The 14,900-nt window shown below is 47.7% G+C and overlaps 1 protein-coding gene and 1 long non-coding RNA gene across 4 annotated transcripts in view; one reads left to right on the forward strand and one right to left on the reverse strand.

The window, feature by feature from the left end:
• Positions 1-1,049: 1,049 nt before the first annotated feature.
• Positions 1,050-3,571, reverse strand: LOC142602606 (uncharacterized). The gene is made up of 4 exons (XR_012836354.1): positions 3,279-3,571; positions 2,798-3,154; positions 1,519-1,698; positions 1,050-1,431 (listed from the first exon to the last, which is right to left on the reverse strand). It is a non-coding gene; the product is annotated as an uncharacterized LOC142602606 (long non-coding RNA).
• The window catches only part of SOX5 (SRY-box transcription factor 5), a 657,382-nt gene continuing 644,177 nt past the window's right edge, over positions 1,696-14,900 (forward strand). The window contains exon 1 of one of the 3 annotated variants that reach the window (XM_075758111.1): positions 1,696-2,152. The gene's annotated coding sequence lies outside the window, so the exon portion shown is untranslated. Of the gene's footprint in view, positions 2,153-3,147; positions 3,318-3,650; positions 3,746-14,900 lie in introns of those variants that run through there. The other 2 variants (XM_075758131.1, XM_075758121.1) reach the window with 2 other exon arrangements.

Consider the following 14,900-nt stretch of genomic DNA (forward strand, 5'->3'; position numbering starts at 1 on the left):
AGAGCATAATACAATCTCACACCATTGTGCTTTTGATCTTAAATAAAATGCACCCGCATTTGGCTTTTTCTCTTTGCTCCAGATTAGTTTTGGACCCAACCACCCTAATTCCTTTCTTGTGTTGAACTGCAAGGAACTTGCATGATTGTAAGGAGGAGTTGGCACAAAGCAAGAAGTGAGGGGGGGGTGTCAGTGCTTAACAAAAAAAAGGGGGGGGGGGCGGGAATTGTGTCAACAGAATAGAGCTCTGAAAGATGTGGGGAGGACACACATACCCCTGCCAGCCTAACCCAAAGTCTGGCTGCAGGTCCCTAGGCTTGAGATTACCCGAGAGAGAGCAGAGCTACATTCCCAACATATTTCATTATCCATGCCAGTTGGTGTGTGTGGGGGGGGTTGCCAGCCAGCAGAAGTGGGGTTTGCATGAGTTGGTGGGGACTGAGGACTTGTGACTCTGATGACCAGTATGAGAACTTGTGCAGAATTTGGTGACTGGGGCACGGTAGGGTGAAACTTTGCCATACAGCGTATGGGCAGCTTTCTCAAATGTCTGAACTGGATCCAGATGAACAAAGTTTAGGTGGTTTGGTTTGGGTTTTTTTTTGATACAACTGGGCCATAGGCCATTACCCATCCAGCCTGCTTGGCTCACTGCAGCCAGGCAGCAAAGGCGTCCTGAAAGCCTCCCTGGCACCTCAAGCTCGTGCCAGGTCAGAAACGCTGCTGCAGAGTTCCGGAGTCCCATCCTTCTCCCAGTCTGGGTTTTTCTCCGATAAGAGGGGTTACCTCTGGGGCTGGCTGGGAGGGCTGGTGCTTGCATCTAGGCAGTGCCGGCCAGCCTCGTGCCAGGCAGTGGTGTGTTAGATCTGCGCTGCTCCCATCCCACCCACGGGACTCCTGTGGGAGTTCCTGCCGCAGAGGTAGGGAGAAAGCCAAGAAAGAAACATTCCTCCATCTCTTTTTTTTTTTTTTTTCCCCTTCCTTTTCCCATCAGGGTTACCACCCTCTTTCCCCACTCCTATGGAGAGCTCTGAAGTCTCACTGAATCAGCAGTTGGGATTATCTGTGCTGTTAATGGTTTGCATCTTTTTGCATGAAAGGGTAAAATCACTTACGGACACACACACACTGAAAAGATCATATACAGTAACGCATCCAAGCAGGAAAAAAAAAAAAAAAAAAAAAAAAAAGTTGTAACGCTCATGAATTCCAGATGATGACTTTTTAAATCCCCGAGAAGGCAGTGAAATTGTTTGATTGTTCTTGTTAATTATTGGACTTGTCCCAGTATCAAATATTTGTAGAAGATAAGACTTCCCTCGTGGAGATGAATAATAACTGAACTTGCTCTTCTTTGAACAATTTGGCTCAGGGTGCGTAGTTCTGCGTTTCCCACTCTCGGGCTCGAACCCCGTCTAGCCGGCTTCACCGCTTCATAAAAGCACGTGTACAAAACGCTCAATTAAAAATAAAAGACCCCGTAAGTAAACAAGAGATGGAGAGCGAGAGACCTCGTACTTGCAGAGCGTGACTTTATTAGCAGCGGAGGCGGTCACCTCCCTCCTCCTCCCACGGCCCCGGGCTGCGGCCGCGGGTCGCGCCGCTTCTTCCCCCCCCCCCCCCCCCCGCGTCCGGGCTCCGCGGGTGCGCACCGGGGCGCGTCGCACCCCGCCGGCACACGGACTTGCTCCCAAACAGCTGTTTTATGTAGGGGCAGGACAAACGGCTGCTGAGAGGAAAAAAACAACCCCCCACACGTTACCCCCACCCACGCGCGAAGCCCCGGGAGCGGCCGGCCGGGTCTCCGCGATCGGGCGCGGGTCCCCGCGGGGTGGCGGTGGCCGGGCCCCGGGGCCAGCCCGGGACACGGCTGCGCTCACCCGAGGAGCGGCGGGAGGGTGCTGGCGGAGAGGAGGAGGAGGAGGAGGAGGAGGTAACCGGGGGGTCCGGGGCAGAGCCGGGCTGCGGAGCCAGGCGCAACGCTCGCTCCTCGCCTGCCTGGGGGAGCGGTGACACGGCGGGGCTCCCCCGGCCCCTCCGCCCCGGGGACGGGTTTCAGGCCGCCGGGCGGAGAGCGGAGAGCCGCAGCCTTCCCGGCCCCGCGGCGGCCACCCCGGGCGGGCGGGGAGCCCGCAGGCCGCCCGCCGCTGAGGTAACCCCGCCGCTGCGCGCCCCACTCGCGGGACCCCACTCGCGGCGCGGGCCGCGGGGATGACAGCGGTGATCTTCAAACCCGCCGCGGCTTTCTGAGGAGCGCGGGGTGGCGTCTCGTCGCCGGCCCCTGGGGAGAGCGCGGAGGGGAAGGGCGCGGGGGGACCCCAAAGTTCTGCTTCCCACTGGGGTTCCTGCGCACGCGTGGGGGCTGCTCTCGGACGGAGGTCCCGGAAATTAAGAGAGGGAGCTGAGGAGAGGGGCTGCTGAAGGGGCTCTGGCGGGCGTCCGTGCGTGTATGCGATCGCACCGGTGTGACAGGGGCTGCCGGTGCAGGAGGTGCCAGCGGACACCCACACGCCCACGGACACGCAACTCTCGGGTGTTTACTCTTAGCAAAGAGCGGGAGGGGGACTGCTCCTCGGGAAGGGACCCGCGACAGCCCCGCTCGGTGAAGACGTTACCGGGCGGGAGGGGGGCGAAAGGCGGGAAGGGCTCGGCGCCCCCCCGCCGCTTTGAACTGCTCGTTCAACCGGCGGACGGCCGCCCGCCCCGAGGGACGGTGATGATGATGATGATGATGGTGGTGGCGGCGGCGGCGATGGCCGTTAGCGAGCTCCGCGGGGGCGGCGGGCGCGTCACTTACCGTTGGCCGCCCCGCCGCCGCGCAGGGCCGCCCCGGGGCGCGGCGGGGCGGGGGGCTGCAGCCGGCGAGGAGTTCGGGGTTGGTCTGAGGCTGCCCCGGCGCGCCGGGGGGACTCCCCGCGCAGCCCCCTCCCCGCTGCCGCCACCTCGCCTTCCCTCCTCCTCCTCCTGACTGCCGGGGTGCCGGCGGCGGCCAGGCGCGGCGCGGCGAGCCTCTCCTCCCCCATTGTTCCCGGTCTCCCTCTCCTGTTGTGTTTTTTTTTTTTTTTTTTTTTTGGTGCCTTTTGTTATTTGCACTCGCATTGTGTTGTTTGTCTCTGAAGCCGCCTCATGACCAGCAAAGGGATTTCACCTCGTCCTTGAGAGACAGAGAGAAGGGGGAAGGGGGGAAGGAGGGGGGAGAGAAAGGAAGAGATCACCAAACACCCATCTCCCGGTCCCTCCCCGCACCTCTGCCTCTCCCCACCCCGCCAGTGTCTCACTTAGCACCCCGCGCCCGGAGGAGACAGTACAGACAGCGGGTAGGTGCGCGACCGCCACCGTTTTAACTTTCTTCCTCGCTGCGGCCGCCGGCGGCTGCTCCCCGGCGGGCGCTCAGCGCTCCGCGGAGCTCCCGGGGCGGCGGGAGCGGGGCGGGCCCCGGCGAGGGGCTGCGCGGAGGGTGGGCGCCGCTGGCGGGGCGGGGGAGGCGGCGGGGCCGGCTGTCAGCGTGGCCGGCCGTCTCCCGGGTGCTCGCACACCTCCCGAAGTTTGGCACAACTTGTCACGCCCCCCCCTTCCTCCTCCTCCTCCTCCTCCTACTGCTGCTGGGGCTGGGGGCGGGCGGGGGCGGGCCGGTCGCGGTGCCCGCGCGTGTGTGGCGGGGGAGCCGCTGCTCCGCGCCCTGCCCGGGCATGGCTCAGCCCTCGGGATCCCGGCGGAGCTGGCGGACAGGAAGCTTTAAATTATTGTAATTGCCTCTCCGTGCGTGCGTGCGTGAGTGCAAAGCGGCGGCGGCCGCCGCGCCGCTGCCGGGGAGGCGCGCAGGGGCGAACCGGGGCGCTGCGCTGCGGCCGCGGGGCGCGGGGGGCACCGGCGGGCACCGGCACCGGGGGGAGGCGGGCAGCGGGACGAGGCTGTTTACATATTTCTGCGAGACATGATCCTCGCTTGTGCCGGAGCAGGAGGGTGACTCCGTGGAAGGGGCTGAAGGCTCTCGGTTCACTCGTTTCGGCTGCTTTCCCCTCAAAAAGAGAACGGGTCACGGGGAAAAACGATCTCCCGGTCAGGGTGCGGAGAGCGGCCGCGCTCGTCCCCGCCGCCCCCTGGTCGGGCCGGCCGGGGCACTGGCGATGGGAGCGAGCTCTGCCTTCTCAGAAAAGTTAAGGGACTTTATTCCAGCCCGACTGCGATCCCAGAATAACCGGAGCCGCTTGCCGGGAGGAACGTGATCGGCTTTTCCCTGGGGATGGCATGCTGCCTCGGCCCTGTACTTTGGTCAAGGGTAGAACCAATAGCGAGCTGTGGGATTTTGGGTAATAAGTGTGGGAATGTGCAAGAGAAGTAGGTCTAAGAGTGATGTGTTTTCTTACTGCTCGTGAATAATGGCCTCTAGCATTTTTATTTTTTTTTTAACCAGCAGGCCAACGAAATAGGCACGTGGGAGATTTGTAGGCGTTCAACATTGCGATCATCAACAACAACAGCACTACAGTAGGGGCGTCCAGGAGGACTGTGTCTGATGATAATTATTTTCTTTGAGAGGCTAGTATCACGTGCTGGTACAGGTAGCTTTTGTTATCTTTGCTACCGCTTAACTCTTGTAAAAAGGAAAGCCGTATCCTAAAATCAGAGAGGAATTTTTTTTATTTGTGGGTTGGTTTTTTTTTTTATAGAGGTGCATTTTGCTCCATCTCTCTCAAAAAATGGAATATTAGCTTTAGTTCAAATGAGAAAAGCAAGTTTGATTCCCGCTGTAGAACTGTGAGATAATGTGTCCTGGCTTTCTTCCTCCCCGTTTAAATACAGCTAGCTGTCTGCAGCCTTGCTGAAGTGAGCCACTCAGATTAAAAAGCAACTTCTTATAAATGATGATGAGCTAATACAGAGTTCTTCATCAAAATATTTTATCGCCTGAAACTTACTTGAATCTAGCTACTTGTACCTGCTGCTATTTTTATATCCTCTTAATCCTTCCCAGTGCTGGAAAATACATTATTGCCTCAGAAACAAATTCTTCATCCCGCAAAATGCACTATTTACAACTACTAAACTGGGATTGCAAGGGGAGGGCTTTTTTTTTTTTAATTTTTTATTTTTAATTTAGCTGTAATATCTGGCCAGGTTGTAGCCAGGTTTGTTTTAACGAGGTTTCTCCAGCCGAAGAGGGAGAGGCTGGCATCGATGTGTTGCATTTTGCGAATGGATAGCATGTCTATTCTGACATGATTTGAACACGAGAACCCAATAAACACATGGCCATTATGCATGGAAATCTCACAGCAGAGCTTTCTGGTTGAACTTCAGCTGTTTTGGTTGAGAGTTACACTATAAGGAGTACAAGACTTGAAAGCTGCAAGTGTCTTATGTAAACAGATGGACATTTGAGATGTATTGACTGTTTCAAGTTAATTCAGTTAACATGTGGGTGCACATGTATTTAATTTAGCCTAGTATAAGTTTTTCTAAGTGCTGGAAGCTAATACATGGTTTTTAGAAATAAAATAAAAGACTGTGAATTTTGTCTGTACATGCTGGAGCTGGAGCTGTAGAGGTTCTTAGGGACTGTGATGGTCCTGGTGTCATGATCTCGTAGTACCAGGGGAGAGTTAACAGCTTACCATTTTTCACTGAGGTATGCAGGTAGCTTGCTAATGAATTTTGAAATGGTAAGGTACCCTTCTGAGGTCTCTGTGCTGAGAAAAAATGAAAGTGCTTAAACGTACATCTTGCTGCACCTTTATCTTAGGTGCTGCTTGCCAAAACCAGTTAGGTTGAGCAATATCATTAAACTGTCCGATGTATTGTTTTCAACGGGATAGTTCCTCAGTGTTCAGGATGAAGAAACAGCAGTTTTCTGTTACTCATCGTAAAAACGTACCGCTGCGTTCCAAGAAGGTTTGTAAGTGGCGTAGCTAACTATCGCTGCATAAAGCATAAGAGGAGATTGAGACTTGGCATCTCTGACAGCGCTGCTTTAATGCAACGTGTGTACAGGAGCTTTGTTTCTGCCTGCAGTTCGTACTTACCCTGATATAAAACACTGTGATGTTGGCATATGGATACACCAAAAAATAGAGCGTTTGTTGAAAAATAAGAATTCCGGCATTTAGGAGAAAGTAAATGAACAGTCCTTCTAAAAATACAACAGTATGCTAAAATATTGCCAAAGCACTGCTGTGACGCTGTTGTAAGCTGTCATATTTTTTGACCATTATAAATAGATTAGTATTATTATAAGGATTTTTTTCCTATTAGCAAAGAAGTTTTCTTTCCCGTTTTCTACATAAGGATCCTCGCACGTCCCCTGAACAGGCGGAGCCGTGCTCCCACTGAAGGGAAGAGGCAAGGGGAGTGTTGCTGGTGAGGAAGTGGGCAACTGGGCCCTACACCTTGGCAATGGCCTTTGTAAAGCCTTAAACTCTCCTGTACTGTAAACTCATTTTTTAATAATTTGTTTTGCTTATATTCTCCATTCCTTGAAGACATTAGAGATGGTCCAGTTCATCACTCATAATACATTATTACGTAGTCAAGTTCAGATCCAAATTTGGTTTAGACAGAGTATGAAGCCTGAAACAAGAATGAGCTCCTCTTTGGTGGCACTGAAGCGTTAGGGGCTTTGGGGAGTTTTCTTCCCTTTTTCATGGTAGTGCAGAGACCCCATTTGGAAAATTTCCTTTCAGATTTGTGACCAAACTGTAGGACTAGGGGAATTTGAAGCCAGATCTGTTTCCCTTGGTGAAATTTAGTAACAGATAAGACGACTCAGGTCAAGACCAAAACATTAGATTCACATCCTACTGCTAGTTGTGCTGCAGTTACGCCTTCGTGGGACATTGAGTGGAGGGGGGAGGCTCCAGGTAAAGAGGATTTCAGGTGACTTGTGTACAGTCTGTTAGAGTAGCTCGAGTCCACATGCTGCTTGCTCCGCTGATGGTCATCCTAGAAAAGTGTAAGATGATCGTTCTTGCAGTACCTTTCACCGTGTCTCAAGCCTCTTCAAGCACATGGTGAACACACAGAGGCACAGGCGCATACACTGTACATTCTGTATACATAAAGTGCATTATCTGAACAAGTTTTAGTTGCTTACAGAGCGCACAGCCTTTCTAGTTGTGCACGTTTCTAGGTGAGGAGACGATATGCTTCATGACAGCTTGAGGAGGGTCTCTAATATTTCTGACAGCTTTATTTTCTGTCTTCTCCAGCCTCTCTCTTTTCCTTTATGCTGCAAGCGTAGATTGAAACTCAGGTAATACATAAGAGGATCCTTTAATATTGGCTATTTTCAGAGGCACAAAGGACAATTACTTTCTCTTCCTACTAACCTCCTGCTGGCTTACTAGCTGCTTGGGAGGCTGGTGATTTTAAGAATGCTACTTTTCCCGGTGCATCAAATACAGAGCAAATCTTTGCTCACCAAGATCCCAGTTCCTACACCCCGTGGTAACACCAAAAATTGAACTTGAGTGGCCCAGAGCGCCAGCTCCTACTGTGATGACTCATACAACCATCAGCACTTTTTAGAGTTAAATTTCATCCATTGGCCCTGAGCAGTGCTGACAATTGCCAGCTAAAAGACCCTTCAGTGAATTGTCCTTTAACAGAAGTCTTTTTTTTTTTTTTACCATTTCCTGTTGTTCTTTTAAATAAAAAGAAATCCTGGTGACAAAGCTTAAGTGTATTCTGTGATTATTGTTTAAAGAAAGAGTATTTACCTATATTTCAAGGAAATGAATTGCCTGAAAATTGCAGGTCAAAGTTATTTTTCTAAGGATAGTATTCTTCCCTACTGCAAAATCTCCTCAAGGAAAAAAATCTCACACTATTTAAATTATACATTTATGTACGAGTATTTAATCCTTTGAATGGTTACAGTTAAAATACATGGGAGAGTCTGTACTGTATTAACACTGCACTGATCCGATAAGGGACACAGAACACTTAAACCCATCTTTTCTGTTTGTGAGCATGTCCTGAAGGAAACTGAGCAGGCTCAACTGGCCGGTGCGATTTGATGACATTTTGTACCTTTTGCAAGGAGCATAGTTTTACAGAACACAATCCAAATAAAACCACATCCTGTAGAGGAATGATTTCCATTGTAGTTCCCTGGTCCCTGGCAGAGTGGTCCGGGTTTTACTTGAAATGAGTCTAAAAAGTCTTGGTAAAGCCAACGTCTTGTTCAGTAGGCTTAGATTTGCTACATACAGTACTTGCCTTTGCTAGTCAAAGCCTAGGGAGATGCTTAAGGTATTAATAAAATTGTCTTTCAGGTCTTGCTCTTAGTGGCAGTGATTTTAATGTATTTAATTTAATTTCAACCCAAATTTTCAGCACTGGCTTTTGGTGTAGGCACAGTAGGTGGTTGGCTAGGACAGCAAAGAACTGGTGGGATAGGGTGAAGTTGCCCGCTCATAACAGGGCAATAATGGCTCCTCCTGCTTTGCCCACATTTTTGAGGAGAGGGGACAAAATTCAGTTCAGCTTGCTCTGCTCAGAAGCGTTGAGCTGGCTCTGAAGCAGATGTAAATATGGTTTGCAGTATCTTCAGTTTCTCCAGGGGATATGGGGATACAGCAGGTTTAAATTCAACCCAGTGCCATGCTGTGTTTTGTAGCAGTCAGTCTAAAGACGTGTTTAATTAAACTGGTTCAATTCCTAAACTAGGATTATAGAGTCTACCTTTTACACTGTTATGAAGTCCTTGCGTACGAGTAAGCTTTCAGTGTAATGAAAAGAGCTGGGGGACACGGTTGTAATCCTCAGCTAACTGATTGAGTATTTGCTTAATAAGGATCTAAAAGTTAATTTTACAGTCTGTTTTAAAAAAAGAAAGCAAAATACTTGTTATATGGCTAAGTCAATGCCTTTGGTCAGTGAATGGAAGAGTTGCTTTTTTTAGCTGGGAACACCATTTTAATGTCACAACTGACCTTCTAGCGGGAGATTAGTCCTAATGGACCAGGTTTATACTGAGAAAAATTCAGAAACCATTAGAGAAGAGAAGGAAATTAGAAAATGAATGGTTTTCAAGTGATTTCAGAGCAGACTGAATTAAAGGCAGACACTGACTTCTGTATTAAAGAATTCTTTACAAACACAGAGAAAATACCTATTCTATAACAGTGATACGTCCACCAAATCACAGTATGCGGAGTCTCTCCCTCTCCACTGACTCTGGAAGGAGCCTGGGCACGTTGAGGTTCCCAGGGAAAGGCAGCCGTGGTGGCTCTTCGTGTGCTGTCCTTACGTGTGCATCCAGTAACACAACTCTGTTTTCACTGAAATGAGATTGCTCCTTATGCAATGGTATTAAAGATCACGCTTCTCACACCAGAATATAGGCAAATGCATAAATAATAACAAGAAATGCAATATATGTGTCAATTATACTTCCGTTTAATAATAAATTGAATGCATCTACTATGAAGCATATGCAAAATAAGTAAGAAGTGTATGTAGTCACAGAAAAATGAATGTGCTAATGCAATACTCTGCTTTACAAATTCAAATCTGGGAGAAGAGTGTGTTTAGTAGGAGATACTGTGCTCTTTGCTGTGCTTCAGATTCTTTTTGTATTTGTAATTGTATGCAGGCGGCCGCAAGAAGCAGGACAGTCTGATTCCGAGAAAACACAATGATTTGTTCCAATTCCTGGGAATGCAAGTTTGGTTAGTGACACCATGGTGTATTAAGCGTGTCGTGGTTGAGATTAACAAATGTAGGACAATTAATTAGTTCAGGTTTGCAAGTCACGCATAGATACCCGATCAGCACGCGCACACGTAGGGTGAGCTTTTTAGTTCTTGCTGAAACTTGTTGCTGAGATCGGTTTTGTGCCTCCTGCCGTTCGTTAGTCGGAAAAGACAGAGCTGGAGTAGGAATATTGAAGTACTTGTCACTTCTGTAAAACAGTTTCCATTTGAAACCTGAAATTATATATAATGAGGCATTCCTATAAACAGGGTTGCCGTAGGTAAGTAGCAGTTTGCATGGGATGATGGAAGTTTTGCGACTGTAGAGGAATAATATTAATTCTCATGAGAGATTACGAATGAGTAAATGCTGATGAATATGTACAAATATGTATGTGTGGATTTAGTGCTTCCGAAAGACGATTGACAGTTCTGGAAACTGCAGGCCTCTCTCTGCCAGAGTGCCGTAGAGGAATGCAGCACCGTAAAACTCTGCGCGGTGCATCCGCAGTGTGACCTGGGGTGTGTTCTGCGGGCAGCCCCTCCCGCGCTGAGCAGGGGAGTCAGGTCCGCACGCGTTCGGGGCCTGCTCAGTAAAACAATTGCAGGTGTGATTCTATAAGCACGCGTGCAGTAGGTCACTAACACCTTTAAAATGCACGCTTGGGAACTTTACGTGGATGCTTACCTCCTCCTCCAGTCGCAAAATGCTGTTAGACCAATATCTCGCTTTATATAAAGATGTTATCTTTGAATGATAGCAATATGCGTGGGTTTATGAGGAGTAATGGGGGAGGGAAGTAAGGCAGAGTTTTGCACCTTCTACTACATGTCCCGCTGTTCTTTTAATAACTAATGCATTGTGTTGGTACAGAAAGTGGTTCCTAGTGAGAAGTAACAAGCTGAAATGGGGTAGAAAATGGAGAAACCAAGAGATTCTAATCCTTAAAAGTATATTGGAGGTGAAGGTGTGGGTACGGCAGCGGGGATAGCAGCAGCAGTTCTATATCCAAGCACCTCTGCAATGCACACAAATACAGCATAAAGAAGTAGCAAGAACAGGCTAGAAGGAACAAAAATGCTGTTGCACAATAGTGTAAAGTTTTAAGAAGGCGAGATTTTTCTTCTTGCTTTGCTTAGTTTCAAATTCTGTGTTTTTATATGTGAGAAAAAAGAAAATATTTACTTGTATAACTATACAGCTTTATATAATTATTTTTATCTCAGCAATGTAAGTTTTGCTCCTTCTAAGCCTAAAGTGCTTAGAATTGTTTCCATGTTTTTGCTATCCATTTGTAATTAACTCAGAACATGGCACGTGAGTTGTAGAGGTGTGGTTTATGGCCCCGATTAAAACAATGTTTGAGCATAGGCTTAACTTTAGGAACGTGGCTTAGTTCATTGACATTCAGCAAAAAGTGAGTGTTTGCTTATGTGCACTGTTCAGTTAGAAAAGTGAGATTTCAATGCAGCCAAAGTCCCATGTTTGAAGGTAGTGCAGACGGTGCCCTGTTGACCTTCAGGGTGATTTAGGTGCCTAAGTTACTCTAATGAAGGGAAGGAAGAAAAAAGAGGTTGGTTTCCTAAGTTACCTGTGTTGTTAAACATTACGTGTCTGTTCCAAAAGCCTTCGGGGACTGTGACAAATGAGCATGAGAGGTGTCTTCCAGGAGCTCCAGATACTGCAGGATTTATGTGGATTCCAGTTTTAAGGAATGATATAGAGAGCATTTTAAATGGTTAATAGTAGCAGAGGTTAGCTTCTCTAAGTCCTTGTACAGTTTTGTTTTCTTTCATAGCACCAGGGGTGTTGGTCAGGTTGGACCTCAAGTTGTCATCTGGTGAGGCCACCTGCATGGGGCAGGACCGGTGCTAGCAGCAGATCAGGTGAGCTCTGGTTTTGTCTAGTCGAGGCTTGAAAACCTTCATGGATGGAGGCGCCGAAATCTCTCCAGGCAGCTTTTGGTTTGTTGTGGTGTATTTTCTTTCTCTGATTATGTTTCAGTTTGTGTTATGTTGCTGTTAAGTACATCCGTGTTCATTTTATGGTATTTGCTGGTCCTTTTTTCCTGCTTGATGCTAGGTCAATAATGTGAATGTATATAGGATCTTTGTTTATGGTTTACATCCAAAGGCTAGCTTTAACCTAGCAAAGCTGATCCCTCTTGGCTCCCTCTGTTGACACAGAGAGAGAGCTTTCTGTAGAAAGTATTGCAGAGCAAGAACTTCTGTATCACCGTTGACTCTAATACGGATGACTCATCTCACTAGACCAAAGTTGCCCGTGCCAGAGCGGAGCCTAAGACATGGGAGGTAAGCATTATGGGCCTGGTTTTGTACCCGCTACCATCAGGGCAGACTTTGCTATTTCTTTTAGTCTGTTGATGCTAAAACCGCTGAGGTGATGCGCCTTTGGAAGCTATAGCCACTTGAGTGTGCATCCACATGGGATTTCCAAAATTGCAGAAGTTCAGTAGTCCGTGTTCACTGGTGTTCAGCGGGCTTGGGAACACAGCTGTTTCCAAAAAAACCCAACACCCCACTTTCAAAAAAATTGAGTGAAACATTGAGAGTTTTGCTATTAATTTCCTTTATTTAGTGAGACAAGATTTTGCCCTCTTTTTGCTGTTCAGAAAGTGTGGAGTCTTTTTCAGTGTCTTAATAGGTTTTGGTTCAGCCCCTTGTACAGTTTCCCATGTAGAGCTTTTGTTTGTTTGTTTGTTACAGCTCCAGCTTTGGAGAGCAGCGAGTGGGGTGTTTCTGTGGAGCTATGGACTTCTTTTTATTGCCTCAAACACACAGTTTAAAGAAAATGGGGATGTGTGGGGGGTGGCAAATGAAAGTATATTGTTTTTTATAAAGTATCACCTGCAAAGCATTTTAAAATAAACCCCTGTATAACCATGTATGTTTTCTTTCACTTGAAAGACACTATCTCCTTCTTCTAAACATTTGCACAGCAAAGTAATGCATTATTGCATTTTCATAAATAATTGAAAAGCAACTTAAAAGAAAGTAGGCCAACAGGAAAAAAAAAGAAGAAAGTGTCGGTTTCAAATTTGAGAGAAGAAAAATATGTTTCCTTCTTGATAGCAAGTCAGTTAAATGTTATTAAATCCCATTCTCCCACCCCGACATGACCAAAGACAAATCTGACAATTGACAGTTTCATTTAAAAGAGAGAAATGAAGAAGAAAGGTTTTGGAACGCCAAGTCTGGTTTGTTTTGTTTCTTTTTTTTTTTTTTTTAAATTTTTTTCCCCTTGGTAAGAAAGGCAATTGTGACCCCTTATCAGTTTGCAAGTGACTGAGGAGCAAATCTCTGGAGGTCTGCGTGTTGGCTTTTCAGTGCCGTTCTCCGTGCTGGGTTGTAATAATGCAAGCTATTTTAGAACTGTGCATACGTTAGTGTTCTGGCGCGGCATGATACAATAATGTGTGAAAAAGCATAAGATCACACCTTGGTGAAACTTGCAGATTTCCTGCATAATCCGACAGTGAGCTCTTGTCAGGTTTTGACTATATGTAAAGTGAGAATAAAGTTTCCAGAAGCAAAGCGCAAGCCTTGGATGCATTTTGAATGGCTGTGCAGGGATTTTGGCCCTGACGCGGTTACGAATGTGCCTGACTTTTTAAGCACTTTACTCCCACCGTAGCCAGCGGGCCTCCTTCAGCGCTTAAAATTTGGCGCATGCTGTAAGCTCTTCACTGAATCGGAGCTTTATTTTTGCGGGTGCTGAGAAAGATCAAAGAGCGAGTGTAATTAATTTCCTAAAAAACGATCAGTAACATGAACAGTTTTCATAGGACACACTGCGTGACGTATCCAGTGACAGAACCCAGGTGTCATCGGTGGGAATGGTTTATGGCCATGGGTCTCTTCACCGGGCTGCTGGCACGTCGGTGCTGAGCTGGTGTGGCTGAGAGAGGACGGGCAGACTGGAAGAGAAAACGTATTTGGTTACAAACGCTCTCAATCCAAGATGAGGACCAGGGCCTTTATTCCAGCAGGGGCTGCACGTGAGCTCTGGCCATCATCCATTTGTGCTGTACCAGAAGTTACAGGGACGTTGTGGGGATTGCTGGGTGAGGTTCTTGTGCTGGGCAGGAGGCCCAACTGCCAGGTCCTAATGGTCCTTTCTGGCCTGGAGATCAAGACATTGGTGAATGCCGGTATTAATGTGTTACTAACATGGTGGTTTAACATCAGAGCTACTGAAAGAGTAGACCCCGTTTAGGTGAGCCCCACTGGGTGGAAGCTTCACGCAACTGATCTGTCCTCCAGGGGAAAAAACGTCAGCATGTGCATTCTCCTGCACTTTCCTCCCAGATTTATTCATCTCCTTTTTTTTTTTTTTTTTTTTTTTATAACCAGTGTGTGGCTATATTTTAAGTCACTGCCCACCATTTCCAAAATGTGTGATGCATTTGTTAAGGATTTGGAATTTGGGATACTTTGATATAACTTTGTGTAGGATTTATAGAAACACCTGACGTGTATGTTTAGTTCCTAAACACCTTCTGTGCTTGATTTATCCTCACAGGTTGTCAAGGTATTCAGATGACCTGAAACTGAGGAAGTGAGAGGGAGCTCAGCTGGCAAAAGTCTGACATCGAGTCTGACTGCGGCTCAAATTTGTTCTGCAGAGTTGAGCCCAGGCTGCGTAGGCGGTGAAGAAAGCCTTCTTCACCTGCACCATTGTATCCAAAAAGCTCTGAGCAGCATGATTTTTTTGCAGGTGATGAATAACCTAGTTAGTTCACATTGCTTCGATCCAGTGACAGTTCTCCTCTGAGAAGGCACGGTGGTAGTTTGTAATAGCGTACTCATGTTAAGGCTCAACGGTGGTGATGGTGGTTCTGTGGGAGATTTTCTCAGCCGGAGAAACCACGCTGTCAGCCATCTACCATGGACCACCATGCACTAGTTACTTCTTTATATTAGGCACTACTGTTTAATACGGCTCAACAGGCTGGCTTCTAGTAAAGTAGGCTCGCAACTTTTAACCTAGCTGGATATTTTCAAGGTCCTGTGGCAATTGTGATCCCCAGAGGCATCCAGATGTTGAGATTGAATATGTGGAGGATGCTCATAAAGCGGTGTCATTTTCTGTTGTCACAGAAATTCCTTTCGGTGTCTCTTAGGGTGTGAGGCCAGGCCTGTCTGTATTGGGAGGTTTCTTGTATAGGTTGAAGGAGGGCTTTC

Source organism: Balearica regulorum, chromosome 1, assembly GCF_011004875.1.
Source record: "Balearica regulorum gibbericeps isolate bBalReg1 chromosome 1, bBalReg1.pri, whole genome shotgun sequence".
NCBI lineage: Eukaryota > Metazoa > Chordata > Aves > Gruiformes > Gruidae > Balearica > Balearica regulorum.